The sequence below is a fragment of the Salmo trutta genome, chromosome 5 (genome assembly GCF_901001165.1).
Source record: "Salmo trutta chromosome 5, fSalTru1.1, whole genome shotgun sequence".
Classification (NCBI taxonomy): domain Eukaryota; kingdom Metazoa; phylum Chordata; class Actinopteri; order Salmoniformes; family Salmonidae; genus Salmo; species Salmo trutta.
Window position 1 is genome coordinate 1,205,519 of NC_042961.1, and position 22,656 is coordinate 1,228,174.

General features: G+C 46.7%; 1 pseudogene; it reads left to right on the top strand.

Annotated features, from left to right (window-relative positions):
* Window positions 1-5,325: 5,325 nt before the first annotated feature.
* Window positions 5,326-14,396, top strand: LOC115193438 (retinal homeobox protein Rx1-like; annotated as a pseudogene).
* Window positions 14,397-22,656: the final 8,260 nt, after the last annotated feature.

Consider the following 22,656-nt stretch of genomic DNA (forward strand, 5'->3'; position numbering starts at 1 on the left):
AGTGGAAACGGAGGGTGTTTTCAGGGCAGGCCTGATCGTAACTAGATATTTCCAAGTCGCTTCAGGGAGAAGTTTAGCTCATCCTAACCTTTACCTGACATTAACCTAATTATCCTAACCTGTCACATGAATTATCCTAACCTGCTGTGTAAGATCTCCTAACCTCTGCAAAAAGTCACTTATTTTAGACAAAACCGGCATGCCTGCCCTGCAGTGGCGGTTGTAGATCATTTCAACTGTGGGGGCCAAGCTGGGGCCAATTGTACTGTTAGAGGGGCCAGTTACATTAGACATTGTTGTCATTGTTTTCTTCACTGCATTGCAGGCATTAGCAGGCAAAAGACCATGTTCATAATCATAGTGTTCCGCGTTGCCACTGTCTAATAACGGATGTAAAAAAAGAACGATAGCAAAATTTTATGTAAAGATTATTTCATACTCCACATTTAGGGGGGCCACAAGGGGGTCCAAAATTGTTGTCACAGGGCCCCCCCCCCCCCCTCCAGAACCGCCCCTGCTGCCCTGAGAACAGCGTGGGTTGTGAATAACACGATACTCCTACATATGCAACATTCAACCCAGGTATTTCTGCTGCGTTCAAGTACTAGTCAAAAATCCGGTTTGCAAAGTGGTGGAACGTGGCAGGTGTATAACTACAACCAGGTAGCACGTTGGAAATGTCTGAGTTCCGTCTAAGACGTGAACATGTCAGAAATCATGTCTCAGAGCTTAGCGCCCACATCCACTTCTAATGGGCTTGCCAGGTTACCGCTACGGTTTCTCAGAAAGAGATTCCTTAATGAAACTTAGAAAAGGAGCTACGTAGTGACAGTCCCAGCTTTTCCTTTTTCTACACTAATGACGCACTCTCTCCTCTGCCTCGGCGGCCTGCCAGGAGCGCCTAGTTCTAATCAAGGGTGAAGTTGTGGAGTGTACGGACAGAGCACTCTCCCTCCCACATCAAAATACACAAATAAATAGTTATTTGACCACAAAATCAGCATTGCCATCTCGGTCTCCGGACTTTAACCCCATTGATAACCTGTTGGTTTGAATTGAAGAGGACAGTCCATAAGTGCAGACTAATGATATAAAGCATCGGGAAAGATTCTGTATGGAGGAATGGTCTAAGATCAGTGGAGGCTGGTGAGAGGAGCTATAGGAGGACGGGCTCATTGTAATAGCTGGAATGGAATAAGATCAAACACATGGAAACCACATGTTTGACTCTGGTCCATTTATTCCATTCCATTACAATAAGGCTGTCCTCCTATAACTCCTCCCACCAGCCTCCTCTGTTTAAGATTCCTCCCAATGTGTCCAATCTCATAAAAAATTATCCTCGCAAAGTGAGGTACTGAAAGCTATTGAAAACAGGGGTGCCAATAACTATCTTCTTGGAAGAAATTATACTATATGTTAAACAAAAGGTCTTTCTCCGAGCAATTGTATTAGTATAAAATATAATTTCTCCAATTCTTTTGCTTCCAATATACACCACATGACCAAACATCTCATTCCAAAATCATGGGCATTAATATGGAGTTGGTTTCCCCTTTGCTGCTATAACAGCCTCCACTCTTCTGGGAAGGCTTTCCACTAGATGTTGGAACATTGCTGTGGGGACTTGCTTCCATTCAGCCACAAGCACATTGGTGAGGACGGGCACTGTTGTTGGACGATTAGACCTGGCTCACAGTCGGCGTTCCAATTCATCCCAAAGGTGTTCGATGGGATTAAGGTCAGGGCTCTGTGCAGACCAGTCAAGTTCTTCCACACCCATCTGGATAAACCATTTCTGTATGGACCTCGGTTTGTGCACAGGGGCATTGTCATGCTGAAACAGGAAAGGGCCTTCCCCAAACTGTTGCCACAAAGTTGGAAGCACATGTAACAGTGTAGGTTCCGTCCCTCTCTTCGCCCCAACCCGGGCTCGAACCAGGGACCCTTGCACACATCAACAACTGACACCCCACGAAGCAACGTTACCCATCGCGCCACAAAAGGGGAAACCCTACTTCAAGTCTCAGAGAGAGTGACGTCACCGATTGAAACGCTATTAGCGCGCACCACCGCTAACTAACTAGCCATTTCACATCAGTTACACACAGAATCGTCTAGAATGTCATTGTATGCTGTAGCATTAAGATTTCCCTTCACTGGAATTAAGGGGCCTAGCCTGAACCATGAAAAACAGCCCCAGACCACTTTACAGTTGGCACTATGCATTGGGGTAGGTAGAGTTATCCTGGCACCTGCCAAACCCAGACACGTCCGTCGGACTGCCAGATGGTGAAGCGTGACGCATCACTCCAGAGAATGTTTTTTCACTGCTCCAGAGTCCAATGGCAGCGAGCTTTACACCTCTCCAGACGACACTTGACATTGCACATGGTGATATTAGGCTTGTGTGTGGCTGCTCAACTATGGAAACCTATTTCATGAAGCTCCCGACGAACCGTTATTGTGCTGATGTTGCTTCCAGAGACAGTTTGCAACTCTGTAGTGAGTGTTGCAGCTGATGTTGCTTCCAGAGACAGTTTGCAACTCTGTAGTGAGTGTTGCAACCGAGGACAGACGATTTTTACGTGCTACTCGCTGAGCCGTTGTTGCTCCTTAGCATTTCCACTTCACAATAACAACACAGTTGACCGAGGCAGCTCTAGCAGGTGCAGAAATGTGACGAACTGACTTGTTGGAAACGTGGCATCTTATGATGGTGCAACGTTGAAAGTCACTGAGCTCTTCAGTAAGGCCATTCTACTGCCAATGTTTGTCTATGGAGATTGCATGGCTGTGTGCTTGATTTTATACATCTGTCAGCAACGTGTTTGGCTGAAATAGCCGAATCCACTAATTTGAAGGTGTGTCTGCATACTTTTGTATATATCATTTAGCTCAGTATTTTTATTGTTATTTTGTACTGTCTTTTTTGATAATCTTTATCAAGGGTGCCAATAATTTTGGACCTGACTGTATGTGCTATCTTAATTTGGTCACTGCACAGCAGGAAATGCAAACTTGTACTTTAGTCAACATTTAAAGAGGCTACCAAAGTTTGTAATTTCTACTTTAAAATGTCAGACTTGATTTACACTAACAACATTTTTTATCAACCCTTACAAAAATGTCCGTTCATTATAATCCACATAATAATTCACATTTCCTGTTGATGCAGGAATATTTTCCTGCTGTGAGAAACTGGTCAAATGAAGATGACACACCTGTAGGGCTTAGGAGCTACAGTGTTGACCTTGCCTACTCCACCTGGGCCACAAGATTAGGGCAGGGAGCCAAAAGAGGGAGGAACTCCATTGCCTTGTTACAGAGAATTTCAATACTTATTACATTGCTCACTTATATGCTTGCAGACTTTCAAGGACTTAGCTGGTTGGGAGGAGTAGGTGCACTGCTACCAGAACTCCCATCTTGTCAGATAGAGGAAGCACAATGCACGGCTCAGCATTGGAAGAGGAAGTGTGTACTGTAAGTTACCTGGATAGAGGTAAGTACATTTACACATGCTGCTACTGTTATTATTGCTGTTTATTTTGACTTGATAGTACTACTACCACTTTGTTACAACTACTATTTGTTGTTTCAGATATCATTATTGTTAAAATTATTCTTCATTTAATTTCAATGCGGCCTGTTTTTCCAATGGCAAAAGGTATAGGATACTTCATTTGAATGAATCTATTGTCTCTCCTTTAAAAATAAATTACAATCAAAGACAGATTTAGAAGTTTTTTTGGGGGGAAAGTAACTACAGTGTTTATTAATAGACCCGTGTTTCAAGGGTTAAAGAAGATTTACTGTTTCATCTTTCAACAGGTCCATTCTATACTTTATTGGTCTTGTTGATAAATGTAGATACTGTAGCTGTACATAACATATGATTTGGTCTTGTTGATAAATGTAGATACTGTAGCTATACATAACATATGATTTGGTCTTGTTGATAAATGTAGATACTGTAGCTATACATAACATGTGATTTGGTCTTGTTGATAAATGTAGATACTGTAGCTGTACATAACATATGATTTGGTCTTGTTGATAAATGTAGATACTGTAGCTGTACATAACATATGATTTGGTCTTGTTGATAAATGTAGATACTGTAGCTGTACATAACATATGATTTGGTCTTGTTGATAAATGTAGATACTGTAGCTGTACATAACATATGATTTGGTCTTGTTGATAAATGTAGATACTGTAGCTATACATAACATATGATTTGGTCTTGTTGATAAATGTAGATACTGTAGCTACACATAACATGTGATTTGGCAAACACATGTTGATCATTTCAGATCAGATTTTTTAACTAACTGGCAAATTTACATTGTTTTATGAAAGACATACTGTATGTTAATGCGAACTGGTGCACATGTGACAAGGACAGACATAGAAATAAGTCCAGGTTCCTTCATGCATTGAACATAATGAATAAATGTCAAGTAGTACCAGATGTGAATTGTTCATATCAGCGTCAAATACACCCAAACGTTTTCCAACTGAAGGGAAATTCATTGTTACTGTAGTAATATGCATTACAACCAATATGTCATTGCATAACCTTTTACTGCAGTGGGCTAAATCATTGTCACACAGTGGTTCTTGGTAGTCTTAAACAAATCTACTTTGAAACAAAAGTATAAAACCTCACACACATGGTTATGGGTTTAAAAAAAGGAAGACACCTGTACCATGTCAGATATAGAGTTGGAATGTATTACATTTTGAGTTTGCATCCCAATATTACACTTTATATACATCACAGAAGACTGAAATATAAAAAACCGTTTCCACATAAAAACACTGGATTTTCGATGCGTAAAAAAAATATATATGTTGACTAATTATGAAAAATATTAATAACATTCCACCCTTGAGGCCACTAGACGGCATTTCTTGTCATTCGACTGCAGGAAAGGGCTACGACACAATATTAACAAGAGGCATATGCAAGTGGCACATATGCACTTTCACAACAGAACCGTTCTGCAAAACCCTGTGTTCATGAGATCAATGTATATAACTTTCCCTGTTTTGCAGACTGACAGGAAGTCCAAGGACAGACAGATCTGCATCCCCCATCAAAGTGCTCTTTGACAGCATCCTTCTTTTCTTGGACATATTTGTCAATGGATACCTTGGGAATGATGGACGATAGCTGCCTGTCACTAGACAACTACCATGATATGGTGAAGGGAGGAGGGTCTAGCGGAGGAGGCCGGCTCTACAGCACTAACCTGATCCTGGGCTTCAGTAAGGACCAGTACCCCCTGCTCACTCCCGTAGGGTCTGAACGGACCCATGAAGTGGACACTGAGGGCCTGGAGGACCACCAGGGGAAGCAGGGCCAGTCAGACCCCTGCAGATACCTGGCCAGCCTGGAGGACAGCACCCAGCACTCTGCCTTTCACGGTCAGTACCATGGTTGTTATTGATTTATAGGTTCATTCATTGATTGATTAGGTGATGTTGTTTATTACATGAAGACAAGGTAAAGGGTGGCAGGTAGCCTAGAGAGTTGGGCCAGTAACCGAAAGGTTGCTAGATCAAATCCCTGAGCTGACAAGGTAAAAATCTGTCGTTCTGCCCCTGAACAAGGCAGTTAACCCACTGTTCCTAGACTGTCATTGTAAATAAGAATTTGTTCCTAACTGACTTGCCTAGTTAAATAAAGGTTAAATAAAATAAAAAAACAACACTTCTTATGAATATCCTCTTATGAGACATGCATAATGCATTATAATGCACAACATAGGCGCTAATAACTGCTCATAAACATCTATAACATATACAGCAACAACATCAGTAAAATAGCAGTTCATATAAGAGTATGACCAAAACAATCTAAGACTTATATCCAAGACTTTCACTTCTCCACAGTAAAATGAGTAGTCACAATGTTTACTTAGATTACTTCATCCAGGACTAAAGGCAGGGACAGTTGAAAGCATACGGTGCTGACCTCATCCAGGAGGAAAGGCAATGATAGTTGAAAGCATACGGTGCTGACCTCATCCAGGAGGAAAGGCAGAGATAGTTGAAAGCATACGGTGCTGACCTCATCCAGGAGGAAAGGCAGAGATAGTTGAAAGCATACGGTGCTGACCTCATCCAGGACTAAAGGCAAGGACAGTTGAAAGCATACGGTGCTGACCTCATCCAGGACTAAAGGCAGGGACAGTTGAAAGCATACGGTGCTGACCTCATCCAGGACTAAAGGCAGGGACAGTTGAAAGCATACGGTGCTGACCTCATCCAGGACTAAAGGCAGGGACAGTTGAAAGCATACGGTGCTGACCTCATCCAGGAGGAAAGGCAGAGATAGTTGAAAGCATACGGTGCTGACCTCATCCAGGAGGAAAGGCAGAGATAGTTGAAAGCATACGGTGCTGACCTCATCCAGGAGGAAAGGCAGAGATAGTTGAAAGCATACGGTGCTGACCTCATCCAGGAGGAAAGGCAGAGATAGTTGAAAGCATACGGTGCTGACCTCATCCAGGACTAAAGGCAAGGACAGTTGAAAGCATACGGTGCTGACCTCATCCAGGACTAAAGGCAAGGACAGTTGAAAGCATACGGTGCTGACCTCATCCAGGACTAAAGGCAGGGACAGTTGAAAGCATACGGTGCTGACCTCATCCAGGACTAAAGGCAAGGACAGTTGAAAGCATACGGTGCTGACCTCATCCAGGACTAAAGGCAAGGACAGTTGAAAGCATACGGTGCTGACCTCATCCAGGAGGAAAGGCAGAGATAGTTGAAAGCATACGGTGCTGACCTCATCCAGGACTAAAGGCAAGGACAGTTGAAAGCATATGGTGCTGACCTCATCCAGGACTAAAGGCAGGGACAGTTGAAAGCATACGGTGCTGACCTCATCCAGGACTAAAGGCAGGGACAGTTGAAAGCATACGGTGCTGACCTCATCCAGGACTAAAGGCAGGGACAGTTGAAAGCATACGGTGCTGACCTCATCCAGGAGGAAAGGCAGAGATAGTTGAAAGCATACGGTGCTGACCTCATCCAGGAGGAAAGGCAGGGACAGTTGAAAGCATACGGTGCTGACCTCATCCAGGAGGAAAGGCAAGGACAGTTGAAAGCATATGGTGCTGACCTCATCCAGGAGGAAAGGCAGAGATAGTTGAAAGCATACGGTGCTGACCTCATCCAGGAGGAAAGGCAAGGACAGTTGAAAGCATACGGTGCTGACCTCATCCAGGAGGAAAGGCAGGGACAGTTGAAAGCATACGGTGCTGACCTCATCCAGGAGGAAAGGCAGGGACAGTTGAAAGCATACGGTGCTGACCTCATCCAGGAGGAAAGGCAGGGACAGTTGAAAGCATACGGTGCTGACCTCATCCAGGAGGAAAGGCAGGGACAGTTGAAAGCATACGGTGCTAACCTCATCCAGGAGGAAAGGCAGGGACAGTTGAAAGCATACGGTGCTGACCTCATCCAGGACTAAAGGCAAGGACAGTTGAAAGCATACCGTGCTGACCTCATCCAGGAGGAAAGGCAGGGACAGTTGAAAGCATACGGTGCTGACCTCATCCAGGAGGAAAGGCAGGGACAGTTGAAAGCATACGGTGCTGACCTCATCCAGGAGGAAAGGCAGGGACAGTTGAAAGCATACGGTGCTGACCTCATCCAGGAGGAAAGGCAAGGACAGTTGAAAGCATATGGTGCTGACCTCATCCAGGAGGAAAGGCAGAGATAGTTGAAAGCATACGGTGCTGACCTCATCCAGGACTAAAGGCAGGGACAGTTGAAAGCATACGGTGCTGACCTCATCCAGGACTAAAGGCAGGGACAGTTGAAAGCATACGGTGCTGACCTCATCCAGGACTAAAGGCAGGGACAGTTGAAAGCATACGGTGCTGACCTCATCCAGGAGGATAGGCAGGGACAGTTGAAAGCATACGGTGCTGACCTCATCCAGGAGGAAAGGCAGGGACAGTTGAAAGCATACGGTGCTAACCTCATCCAGGAGGAAAGGCAGGGACAGTTGAAAGCATACGGTGCTGACCTCATCCAGGAGGAAAGGCAGGGACAGTTGAAAGCACACTGTGCTGACCTCATCCAGCAGGAAAGGCAGGGACAGTTGAAAGCATACGGTGCTGACCTCATCCAGGAGGAAAGGCAGGGACAGTTGAAAGCACACTGTGCTGACCTCATCCAGGAGGAAAGGCAGGGACAGTTGAAAGCATACGGTGCTGACCTCATCCAGGAGGAAAGGCAGGGACAGTTGAAAGCATACGGTGCTGACCTCATCCAGGAGGAAAGGCAGGGACAGTTGAAAGCACACTGTGCTTGGATTGTCATTTTCTCAAGATTCAGAGACTACAGTTTATCACTAGAGTATAGCTACAATGTTGAAGTTAACGTTTCTACCTTTACACACCAGATCTAGGACCAGGCTTGGATAAGATATAGCAGGTTGGATATCGACTGACTGACTAAGTAGGCCTGGCTGGGATGAATAAGGGACTGGTGTACCAAGTATTTGTTCCTGAACAATCCTTGTTTATTAGAACATTACATAACATTATAACCCTCTATTACTGTAACATTACAGCATAGGGACTTAAGGAGACCACTTTTCCTGCCTCACATGTTTGTTACCAAGTCAACGATCTGATGATAATCTTGAGCCTCAATTGATTTGGATTAATTATTTAACAAGCTTTGATTAAATCTACCATCCATCAGCCATGTGTAGTGGGGCTTCAACCTCACCCTGTTTTCTACCATCCATCAGCCATGTGTAATGTGGCTTCAACCTCACCCTGTTTTCTACCATCCATCAGCCATGTGTAATGTGGCTTCAACCTCACCCTGTTTTCTACCATCCATCAGCCATGTGTAGAGGGGCTTCAACCTCACCCTGTTTTCTATCATCCATCAGCCATGTGTAATGTGGCTTCAACCTCACCCTGTTTTCTACCATCCATCAGCCATGTGTAATGGGGCTTCAACCTCACCTTGTTTTCTACCATCCATCAGCCATGTGTAATGAGGCTTCAACCTCACCCTGTTTTCTATCATCCATCAGCCATGTGTAGTAGGGCTTCAACCTCACCCTGTTTTCTTAGAAAAGATGCGGTGCAGAGGACAAGTACAGTCTTGGTGTAGATTAGAGCTGTCCATTCCCGGGGCACATGAGGACACTCAGGTTTAACAGGTGGCATCTATCCCCATGGGACTATGAAATCACCCGTAGAGAGAGCTGCATATTAGGTCGCTTTTGGTAAGTAGAACTGGGCACTGCCGAAGGAACCGAGCGCAAGAAGACCTAAACATACACGTCTCTCCTGTTCTACTGTCTCCCTTCAGATTCAGGCCTTTTCTCCAGGGACAAGTGTGACGGGGACCTGGGAGACCTCCAGAAGGGGGTGGACAGCGGGGAAAAGTCCCCTGAGCCTCCAAAGAAGGACCACCCTAAGAAGAAGCACCGGCGCAACCGCACCACCTTCACCACCTTCCAGCTCCATGAGTTGGAGAAGGCCTTTGAGAAGTCCCACTACCCTGACATCTACAGCCGGGAGCTCCTGGCCATGAAGGTCAACCTCCTTGAGGTCCGTGTCCAGGTATGGAGCCTCCACCTATCTAATACTACTACTACTACTACTACTACTATTACTATCACTATACACTAATAATACTGTATAGAATCTCTACCTATCTAATACTACTATTACTATCACTATACACTAATAATACTGTATAGTCTCTACCTATCTAATACTACTATTACTATCACTATACACTAATAATACTGTATGCAACCTCCACCTATCTAATACTACTATTACTATCACTATACACTAATAATACAGTATAGTCTCTACCTATCTAATACTACTATTACTATCACTATACACTAATAATACAGTATACAGTCTACCTATCTAATACTACTAGTACTATACACTAATAATACTGTATACAGTCTACCTATCTAATACTACTATTACTATCACTATACACTAATAATACAGTATACAGTCTACCTATCTAATACTACTATTACTATCACTATACACTAATAATACAGTATACAGTCTACCTATCTAATACTACTATTACTATCACTATACACTAATAATACAGTATAGTCTCTACCTATCTAATACTACTATTACTATCACTATACACTAATAATACAGTATACAGTCTACCTATCTAATACTACTATTACTATCACTATACACTAATAATACAGTATACAGTCTACCTATCTAATACTACTATTACTATCACTATACACTAATAATACTGTATAGTCTCTACCTATCTAATACTACTATTACTATCACTATACACTAATAATACAGTATACAGTCTACCTATCTAATACTACTATTACTATCACTATACACTAATAATACTGTATAGTCTCTACCTATCTAATACTACTATCACTATCACTATACACCAATAATACTGTATAGTCTCTACCTATCTAATACTTACATTTACATTTTAGTCATTTAGCAGACGCTCTTATCCAGAGCGACTTACAGTAGTGAATGCATACATTTCATACATTTTTTTCCGTACTGGTCCCCCGTGGGAATCGAATCCACAACCCTGGCATTGCAAACACCATGCTCTACCAACTGAGCCACACACCATCTCCTAATATATACTACTATCACTATACACTAATAATACTGTATAGTCTCCCCCTATCTAATACTACTATTACTATCACTATACACTAATAATACTGTATAGTCTCCACCTATCTAATACTACTATTACTATCACTATACACTAATAATACTGTATAGTCTCTACCTCTCTAATACTACTATCACTATCACTATACACTAATAATACTGTATGCAACCTCCACATATCTAATGCTACTATTACTATCACTATACACTAATAATACTGTATGCAACCTCCCCCTATCTAATACTACTAGTACTATACACGGATAATACTTTATGGAGTCGCTACCTATCTAATGCTACTATCACTATACACAAATAATACTGTATAGAGTCTCTACCTATCTAATACTACCACTACTATTACCACCACCACCAGTACTACTACTACTATTACAACCACTACTATTACCACCACCACCACTACTACTACTACTACTATTACAACCACTACTATTACCACCACCACCACCACTACTACTACTACTACCACCACCACCACCATCACCACCACCACCACTACTACTATTACTACCACTACTGTTACCACCACCACCACTACTATCACCACTACTACGACTACTATTACCACCACCACCACCACTACTACTATTACCACCACTACTACTATTACCACCACCACCACTACCACCACTACTACTATTACCACCACCACCACCACCACTACTACTACTAATATTACCACCACCACCACTACTACTATTACCACCACTACTACTATTACCACCACCACCACCACCACCACCACTACTACTACTACTATTACCACCATCACCACCACCACTACTACTACTACTATTACCACCACCACACCACCACTACTACTACTACTATTACCACCACCACCACTACTACTACTACTATTACCACCACCACCACCACCACCATTACTACTTCTACTATTACCACCACCACCACTACTACTACTACTATTACCACCACCACCACCACCACCATTACTACTTCTACTATTACCACCACCACTACTACTACTACTACTACTATTACCACCACCACCACCACCACTACTACTACTACTATTACCACCACCACACCACCACTACTACTACTACTATTACCACCACCACTACTTCTACTATTACCACCACCACCACCACTACTACTACTATTACCACCACCACCACCACTACTTCTACTATTACCACCACCACCACCACCACCACTACTAATACTACTATTACCACCACCACCACCACTACTACTACTATTACCACCACCACCACCACTACTACTACTACTACTACCACTACTACTACTACTACCACCACCAACACCACTACTACTACTATTACCACCACCACCACTACTACTACTACTATTACCACCACCACCACCACCACCACTACTACCACCACCACTACTACTATTACCACCACCACCACTACTACCACTACTAATACTACTATTACCACCACCACCACCACCACCACTACTACCACCACCACCACCACTACTACCACCACTACTACCACCACCACTACTACTATTACCACCACCAGCACATATTTTTTCATCACCGATCATTTGGACATATAAGGTTTTTGCAGGTGTTCTCATCTTTCAAATTTTGGAATGGGAGGGGACTTTTGGCCCATGCTTTGGCTGAGAGATTCTGTTTAGGAGGTGGAGACTTCTCTCGTTAGTACATTTTCTCATACAGTTGTCGTCAAATATATTGGTACACTTGCACTTTAAAATGGAGTGGAGCAAAACGTTCTCTTTTCTCTTTTTAAAAACTGGTTCAATTACTATGTTTAACCTGTAGGCACTTACCACAGCTGAAATAAATTACACAGAATTGCACAACCTCTTAAACAGACTCTAACCAAATTACACAGCCTCTAACCAAATTACACAGCCTCTAACCAAATTACACAGCTTCTAACTAAATTACACAGCCTCTAACCAAATTACACAGCCTCTAACTAAATTACACAGCCTCTAACCAAATTACACAGCCTCTAACCAAATTACACAGCCTCTAACTAAATTACACAGCCTCTAACTAAATTACACATTCTCTAACCAAATTACACACCCTCTAACTAAATTACACAGCCTCTAACCAAATTACACAGCCTCTAACTAAATTACACAGCCTCTAACCAAATTACACAGCCTCTAACCAAATTACACACCCTCTAACTAAATTACACAGCCTCTAACTAAATTACACAGCCTCTAACCAAATTACACAGCCTCTAACCAAATTACACAGCCTCTAACTAAATTACACAGCCTCTAACCAAATTACACATCCTCTTACTAAATTACACAGCCTCTAACCAAATGACACAGCCTCTAACCAAATTACACAGCCTCTAACCAAATGACACAACCTCTAACCAAATTACACAGCCTCTAACAAAATTACACAGCCTTACACAGCCTCTAACCAAATTACACAGCCTCTAACTAAATTAAACAGCCTCTAACCAAATTCATTTGAATTCTGAATAATTTAGTCCAGGCCATTTTTTAAAACTTTGAAGCAAAACATCAACAACAACAAAATCTACAAATACTATTATTACTACCATTATTGTGATGTAGTGTGCAATGTAGTGTGCATTACATCGATGTAGTGTGCACTGCTGAGTGACTACTGTAGACGAATACTATGGTATCCTCTCTGTCCGTGTCCAGGTGTGGTTCCAGAACCGTCGGGCTAAGTGGAGACGTCAGGAGAAGATGGACTCCAACTCAACAAAGCTCCGCAACTCCCCCATGCTGTCTGTCAACCGGTCGCCCATGCCCTCCAATGTGGGGCTCATGTCCAACCCATTACCCCTGGATTCCTGGCTGGCCTCGTCCATGTCCAGCGGCAACACAATGCACACTATCCCCGGATATACAGGCCCAGGGCAGGGCCCTCACCTTCAGCCTGCCTACCCCAGCCACTCCCACTCCCACAGCCATAGCCACAGCCACAGCTTCCTCGACAGTCCCCCAGGACATGGCATGGTGCACCAAGGGATGGTACAGGGCATGCAGGGGATGCAGTCTGTGGCCCCCCCACTCTACCAGTGCCCCTGCAGCTTCAATGATAAGTACCCTCTGCTAAGGACCTGGAACATGGTTCCAGCATCGCAGCACTGAGGTTGAAGGCTAAGGAGCACATCCATTCCATGGATAAAACCTGGAAGTCTGACATTCATTTAAGGATGGTCAACTAGAACAAGTGATCAAAACAAAGGTATTCTATATAAAGGATGGTCAACTACAACAGGTGATCAAAACAAAGACATTCTATAAAGGATGCTAAACTTCAACATGATCAAAACAAAGACATTCTATAAAGGATGGTCAAATGCAACACGATCAAACAAAGACATTCCGTAAAAAGGATGGTAAACTTCAGCAGGTAATCAAAACAAAGATATTCTGTAAAAGGGATGGTGAACTTCAGAACAAAGACATTTAGAATTTATTTTGTTAATTTTATTTAACCTTAATTTATTTAAGTCAGTTAAAGGGATATGGTCAAAAGTAATGCATTATATAGGGAATAGGGTGCCATTTGGGTCGTGTTCTGTGTATTTATAAGGCTTATTGTCTCCATTGAGTTATTTTTTCTTATCACTTATTTATATTTGCATATCTGTATACTGTAACTTCTTTCTGGATGTGAAATAAAATTAAGTTATGTTTTTAAAAAAAACGAATAATTCAGAGGTGCTACCATATTGAAAGTCAGTACTAGTGATCATGTGAAATGTTATCATATTGGCATTGATTATAGATTGTTTACACCTAATATTAGCTTTGTGTTACACTAACTAGATGGGACAGGGTGTGTTACACTAACTAGATGGGACAGGGTGGGGTGTGTTACAGTAACTAGATGGGGCAGGGTGGGGTGTGTTACAGTAACTAGATGGGGCAGGGTGGGGTGTGTTACAGTAACTAGATGGGACAGGGTGGGGTGTGTTACAGTAACTAGATGGGACAGGGTGGGGTGTGTTACAGTAACAAGATGGGGCAGGGTGGGGTGTGTTACAGTAACTAGATGGGGCAGGGTGGGGTGTGTTACAGTAACTAGATGGGGCAGGGTGGGGTGTGTTACAGTAACTAGATGGGGCAGGGTGGGGTGTGTTACAGTAACTAGATGGGGCAGGGTGTGTTACAGTAACTAGATGGGGCAGGGTGGGGTGTGTTACAGTAACTAGAAGGGGCAGGGTGTGTTACAGTAACTAGATGGGGCAGGGTGGGGTGTGTTACAGTAACTAGATGGGGGCAGGGTGGGGTGTGTTACAGTAACTAGATGGGGGCAGGGTGTGTTACAGTAACTAAATGGGGGCAGGGTGTGTTACAGTAACTAGATGGGGCGGGTGGGGTGTGTTACAGTAACTAGATTGGGCAGGGTGGGGTGTGTTACAGTAACTAGATGGGACAGGGTGGGGTGTGTTACAGTAACTAGATGGGACAGGGTGGGGTGTGTTACAGTAACTAGATGGGACAGGGTGGGGTGTGTTACAGTAACTAGATGGGACAGGGTGGGGTGTGTTGCAGTAACTAGATGGGACAGGGTGGGGTGTGTTACAGTAACTAGATGGGACAGGGTGGGGTGTGTTACAGTAACTAGATGGGGCAGGGTGGGGTGTGTTACAGTAACTAGATGGGGCAGGGTGGGGTGTGTTACAGTAACTAGATGGGGCAGGGTGGGGTGTGTTCCAGTAACTAGATGGGGCAGGGTGGGGTGTGTTACAGTAACTAGATGGGGCAGGGTGTGTTACAGTAACTAGATGGGGCAGGGTGGGGTGTGTTACAGTAACTAGATGGGGCAGGGTGTGTTACAGTAACTAGATGGGGCAGGGTGGGGTGTGTTACAGTAACTAGATGGGGGCAGGGTGTGTTACAGTAACTAGATGGGGCGGGTGGGGTGTGTTACAGTAACTAGATGGGGCAGGGTGGGGTGTGTTACAGTAACTAGATGGGACAGGGTGGGGTGTGTTACAGTAACTAGATGGGATAGGGTGGGGTGTGTTACAGTAACTAGATGGGGCAGGGTGGGGTGTGTTACAGTAACTAGATGGGGCAGGGTGGGGTGTGTTACAGTAACTAGATGGGGCAGGGTGGGGTGTGTTACAGTAACTAGATGGGGCAGGGTGGGTGTCACGTCCTGACCATAGTAAGATGTTATTTTCTATGGTAGAGTAGGTCAGGGCGTGACAGGGGGTGTTTTGTGTTTTTTTCTCTCTATGTTTTCTATATCTATGTTTAGTTCTAGTTTTCTATTTCTATGTTGTTGTTTTTGGGGTTGATCTCCAATTGGAGGCAGCTGGTCCTCATTGTCTCTAATTGGAGATCATATTTAAGTAGGGGTTTTTCTTCCTGGGTTTTGTGGTTTATTATATTTTGAGTAGTGTTTGTTTCTCTCTTCGTCACGGTTTGTTGTTTTGTCATATTCAGTTATTTATGTATTGCAAAGTTTCACGGATTAAATAAAAATATGGAACTACAACCACGCTGCACTTTGGTCTGCTCCTTTCGACAGCTGTGACAGAATAACCCACCACAAAAGGACCAAGCAGCGTGGAAAGGAATGGACCTGTGAAGAAATTCTGGACGGCAAAGGATCCTGGACGTGGGAGGAGATCCAAGTTGGATGGGATCGCCTCCCATGGGAACAGGTGGAGGCAGCGAGAGCAGAGCGGCGACGAGAAGAGGAACTAGCCCGGCCACGAGCCCCCCAACATTTTTTGGGGGGGGCACACAGGGAGATTGGCAGAGTCAGGTTGGAGACCTGAGCCAACTCCCCGTGCTTACTGTGGGGGGCAAGTGATCGAGCAAGCACCATGTTATGCTGAGATACGCACTGTGTCGCCAGTGCGCCGCTACAGCCCGGTGCGCTCGGTGCAAGCTCCTCCCAGGTGCCGTGCTAGAGTTGGCATTCAGCCAGGAAGGAGTATGCCTGCTCTGCGTTCCTGGTCTCCGGTGCATCTTCTTGGCCCAGGTTATCCTGCGCCAGCTCTACGCACGGTAGCCCCAGTTCGCCAACACAAACCTGTGCGACCTGTCACAACGCCTCGCGCTTGCCGGGCTACGGGGGTTATCCAGCCAGGACGGGTTGTACCAGCCATAAGCTCCAGATCTCCAGTGCGCCTCCACGGCCCAGTATACCCTGTGCCTGCTCTGCGCACGTGGCTTCCAGCGACGCATCTCCAGTATGGAGCCTCCAGCGACGTTCCCTAGTCCAGAACTCCCAGCGATGTTCCCTAGTCCAGTGAGACCTATTCCAGCTGCACAAAGGAAGCCTCCAGCGACGTTCCCCAGTCCAGAACTCCCAGCGACGTTCCCTAGTCCGGTGAGACCTATTCCAGCTCCACGAAAGAAGCCTCCAGTGATGATCTATGGTCCGAAGCCTGTAGAGATGATCCATGGCAAGAAGCCTGTAGGGATGATCCATGGCCCGGAGCCTGTAGGGATAATCCATCACAAGAAGCCTGTAGGGATGATCCATGGCCCGGAGCCTGTAGAGAGGATCCATGGCACGAAGCTTCCAGTGATGATCCATGGCGCGGAACTTGTAGTGATGATCCATGGCATGGAGCCTGCAGTGACGGTCCACAGTTCGGAACCTCCTGAGACGGTCCACAGTTCGGAACCTCCTGAGATGGTCCACAGTCCGGAACCTCCTGAGACGGTCCACAGTCCGGAACCTCCTGAGACGGTCCACAGTTCGGAACCTCCTGAGATGGTCCACAGTCCGGAACCTCCTGAGACGGTCCACAGTCCGGAACCTCCTGAGACGGTCTACAGTCCGGAACCTCCTGAGACGGCCTACAGTCCGGAACCTCCTGAGACGGCCTAAAGTCCGGAACCTCCTGAGACGGCCTACAGTCTGGAACCTCCTGAGACGGTCCACAGTCGGGAACCTCCTGAGACGGTCCACAGTCCGGAACCTCCTGAGACGGTCCACAGTCCGGAACCTCCTGAGACGGTCCACAGTCCGGAACCTCCTGAGACGGCCTACAGTCCGGAACCTCCTGAGACGGCCTACAGTCCGGAACCTCCTGAGACGGCCTACAGTCCGGAACCTCCTGAGAAGTTCCCCAGCCCAGAGTCTTCAGTAACTAGATGGGCAGGGTGGGGTGTGTTACAGTAACTAGATGGGACAGGGTGGGGTGTGTTACAGTAACTAGATGGGACAGGGTGGGGTGTGTTACAGTAACTAGATGGGTCGGGTGGGGTGTGTTACAGTAACAAGATGGGGCAGGGTGGGGTGTGTTACAGTAACTAGATGGGACAGGGTGGTGTGTGTTACAGTAACTAGATGGGACAGAGTGGGATGTGTTACAGTAACTAGATGGGGCAGGGTGTGTTACAGTAACTAGATGGGGCAGGGTGCGGTGTGTTACAGTAACTAGATGGGGCAGGGTGGGGTGTGTTACAGTAACTAGATGGGACAGGGTGGGGTGTGTTACAGTAACTAGATGGGACAGGGTGGGGTGTGTTACAATAACTAGATGGGGCAGGGTAGGGTGTGTTACAGTAACTAGATGGGGCAGGGTGGGGTGTGTTACAGTAACTAGATGGGGGCAGGGTGGGGTGTGTTACAGTAACTAGATGGGGCGGGTGGGGTGTGTTACAGTAACTAGATGGGGCAGGGTGGGGTGTGTTACAGTAACTAGATGGGGCAGGGTGTGTTACAGTAACTAGATGGGACAGGGTGGGGTGTGTTACAGTAACTAGATGGGGCAGGGTGGGGTGTGTTACAGTAACTAAATGTGGCAGGGTGGGGTGTGTTACAGTAACTAGATGGGGCAGGGTGTGTTACAGTAACTAGATGGGACGGGGTGGGGTGTGTTACAGTAACTAGATGGGGCAGGGTGGGGTGTGTTACAGTAACTAGATGGGACAGGGTGGGGTGTGTTACAGTAACTAGATGGGACAGGGTGGGGTGTGTTACAGTAACTAGATGGGGCAGGGTGGGGTGTGTTACAGTAACTAGATGGGACAGGGTGGGGTGTGTTACAGTAACTAGATGGGGCAGGGTGGGGTGTGTTACAGTAACTAGATGGGGCAGGGTGGGGTGTGTTACAGTAACTAGATGGGGCAGGGTGTGTTACAGTAACTAGATGGGGCAGGGTGGGGTGTGTTACAGTAACTAGATGGGGGCAGAGTGGGGTGTGTTACAGTAACTAGATGGGGGGCAGGGTGTGTTACAGTAACTAGATGGGGGCAGGGTGTGTTACAGTATCTAGATGGGGCGGGTGGGGTGTGTTACAGTAACTAGATGGGGCAGGGTGGGGTGTGTTACAGTAACTAGATGGGACAGGGTGGGGTGTGTTACAGTAACTAGATGGGACAGGGTGGGGTGTGTTACAGTAACTAGATGGGGCAGGGTGGGGTGTGTTACAGTAACTAGATGGGGCAGGGTGGGGTGTGTTACAGTAACTAGATGGGGCAGGGTGGGGTGTGTTACAGTAACTAGATGGGGCAGGGTGGGTGTCACGTCCTGACCATAGTAAGATGTTATTTTCTATGGTAGAGTAGGTCAGGGCGTGACAGGGGGTGTTTTGTGTTTTTTTTCTGTTTTCTATATCTATGTTTAGTTCTAGTTTTCTATTTCTATGTTGTTGTTTTTGGGGTTGATCTCCAATTGGAGGCAGCTGGTCCTCATTGTCTCTAATTGGAGATCATATTTAAGTTGGGGTTTTTCTTCCTGGGTTTTGTGGTTTGTTATATTTTGAGTAGTGTTTGTTTCTCTCTGCGTCACGGTTTGTTGTTTTGTCATATTCAGTTATTTATGTATTGCAAAGTTTCACGGATTAAATAAAATGTGGAACTACAACCACGCTGCACTTTGGTCTGCTCCTTTCGACAGCTGTGACAGAATAACCCACCACAAAAGGACCAAGCAGCGTGGAAAGGAATGGACCTGTGAAGAAATTCTGGACGGCAAGGGATCCTGGACGTGGGAGGAGATCCAAGTTGGATGGGATCGCCTCCCATGGGAACAGGTGGAGGCAGCGAGAGCAGAGCGGCGACGAGAAGAGGAACTAGCCCGGCCACGAGCCCCCCAACATTTTTTGGGGGGGCACACAGGGAGATTGGCAGAGTCAGGTTGGAGACCTGAGCCAACTCCCCGTGCTTACTGTGGGGGGCAAGTGATCGAGCAAGCACCATGTTATGCTGAGATACGCACTGTGTCGCCAGTGCGCCGCTACAGCCCGGTGCGCTCGGTGCAAGCTCCTCCCAGGTGCCGTGCTAGAGTTGGCATTCAGCCAGGAAGGAGTATGCCTGCTCTGCGTTCCTGGTCTCCGGTGCATCTTCTTGGCCCAGGTTATCCTGCGCCAGCTCTACGCACGGTAGCCCCAGTTCGCCAACACAAACCTGTGCGACCTGTCACAACGCCTCGCGCTTGCCGGGCTACGGGGGTTATCCAGCCAGGACGGGTTGTACCAGCCATAAGCTCTAGATCTCCAGTGCGCCTCCACGGCCCAGTATACCCTGTGCCTGCTCTGCGCACGTGGCTTCCAGCGACGCATCTCCAGTATGGAGCCTCCAGCGACGTTCCCTAGTCCAGAACTCCCAGCGATGTTCCCTAGTCCAGTGAGACCTATTCCAGCTGCACAAAGGAAGCCTCCAGCGACGTTCCCCAGTCCAGAACTCCCAGCGACGTTCCCTAGTCTGGTGAGACCTATTCCAGCTCCACGAAAGAAGCCTCCAGTGATGATCTATGGTCCGAAGCCTGTAGAGATGATCCATGGCAAGAAGCCTGTAGGGATGATCCATGGCCCGGAGCCTGTAGGGATAATCCATCACAAGAAGCCTGTAGGGATGATCCATGGCCCGGAGCCTGTAGAGAGGATCCATGGCACGAAGCTTCCAGTGATGATCCATGGCGCGGAACTTGTAGTGATGATCCATGGCATGGAGCCTGCAGTGACGGTCCACAGTTCGGAACCTCCTGAGACGGTCCACAGTTCGGAACCTCCTGAGATGGTCCACAGTCCGGAACCTCCTGAGACGGTCCACAGTCCGGAACCTCCTGAGACGGTCCACAGTTCGGAACCTCCTGAGATGGTCCACAGTCCGGAACCTCCTGAGACGGTCCACAGTCCGGAACCTCCTGAGACGGTCTACAGTCCGGAACCTCCTGAGACGGCCTACAGTCCGGAACCTCCTGAGACGGCCTAAAGTCCGGAACCTCCTGAGACGGCCTACAGTCTGGAACCTCCTGAGACGGTCCACAGTCCGGAACCTCCTGAGACGGTCCACAGTCCGGAACCTCCTGAGACGGTCCACAGTCGGGAACCTCCTGAGACGGTCCACAGTCCGGAACCTCCTGAGACGGTCCACAGTCCGGAACCTCCTGAGACGGTCCACAGTCCGGAACCTCCTGAGACGGCCTACAGTCCGGAACCTCCTGAGACGGCCTACAGTCCGGAACCTCCTGAGACGGCCTACAGTCCGGAACCTCCTGAGAAGTTCCCCAGCCCAGAGTCTTCAGTAACTAGATGGGCAGGGTGGGGTGTGTTACAGTAACTAGATGGGACAGGGTGGGGTGTGTTACAGTAACTAGATGGGACAGGGTGGGGTGTGTTACAGTAACTAGATGGGTCGGGTGGGGTGTGTTACAGTAACAAGATGGGGCAGGGTGGGGTGTGTTACAGTAACTAGATGGGACAGGGTGGTGTGTGTTACAGTAACTAGATGGGACAGAGTGGGATGTGTTACAGTAACTAGATGGGGCAGGGTGTGTTACAGTAACTAGATGGGGCAGGGTGCGGTGTGTTACAGTAACTAGATGGGGCAGGGTGGGGTGTGTGTTACAGTAACTAGATGGGACAGGGTGGGGTGTGTTACAGTAACTAGATGGGACAGGGTGGGGTGTGTTACAATAACTAGATGGGGCAGGGTGGGGTGTGTTACAGTAACTAGATGGGGCAGGGTGGGGTGTGTTACAGTAACTAGATGGGGGCAGGGTGGGGTGTGTTACAGTAACTAGATGGGGCGGGTGGGGTGTGTTACAGTAACTAGATGGGGCAGGGTGGGGTGTGTTACAGTAACTAGATGGGGCAGGGTGTGTTACAGTAACTAGATGGGACAGGGTGGGGTGTGTTACAGTAACTAGATGGGGCAGGGTGGGGTGTGTTACAGTAACTAAATGTGGCAGGGTGGGGTGTGTTACAGTAACTAGATGGGGCAGGGTGGGGTGTGTTACAGTAACTAGATGGGGCAGGGTGTGTTACAGTAACTAGATGGGACGGGGTGGGGTGTGTTACAGTAACTAGATGGGGCAGGGTGGGGTGTGTTACAGTAACTAGATGGGACAGGGTGGGGTGTGTTACAGTAACTAGATGGGACAGGGTGGGGTGTGTTACAGTAACTAGATGGGGCAGGGTGGGGTGTGTTACAGTAACTAGATGGGACAGGGTGGGGTGTGTTACAGTAACTAGATGGGGCAGGGTGGGGTGTGTTACAGTAACTAGATGGGGGCAGGGTGGGGTGTGTTACAGTAACTAGATGGGGCAGGGTGTGTTACAGTAACTAGATGGGGCAGGGTGGGGTGTGTTACAGTAACTAGATGGGGGCAGAGTGGGGTGTGTTACAGTAACTAGATGGGGGGCAGGGTGTGTTACAGTAACTAGATGGGGGCAGGGTGTGTTACAGTATCTAGATGGGGCGGGTGGGGTGTGTTACAGTAACTAGATGGGGCAGGGTGGGGTGTGTTACAGTAACTAGATGGGACAGGGTGGGGTGTGTTACAGTAACTAGATGGGACAGGGTGGGGTGTGTTACAGTAACTAGATGGGGCAGGGTGGGGTGTGTTACAGTAACTAGATGGGGCAGGGTGGGGTGTGTTACAGTAACTAGATGGGGCAGGGTGGGGTGTGTTACAGTAACTAGATGGGGCAGGGTGGGTGTCACGTCCTGACCATAGTAAGATGTTATTTTCTAT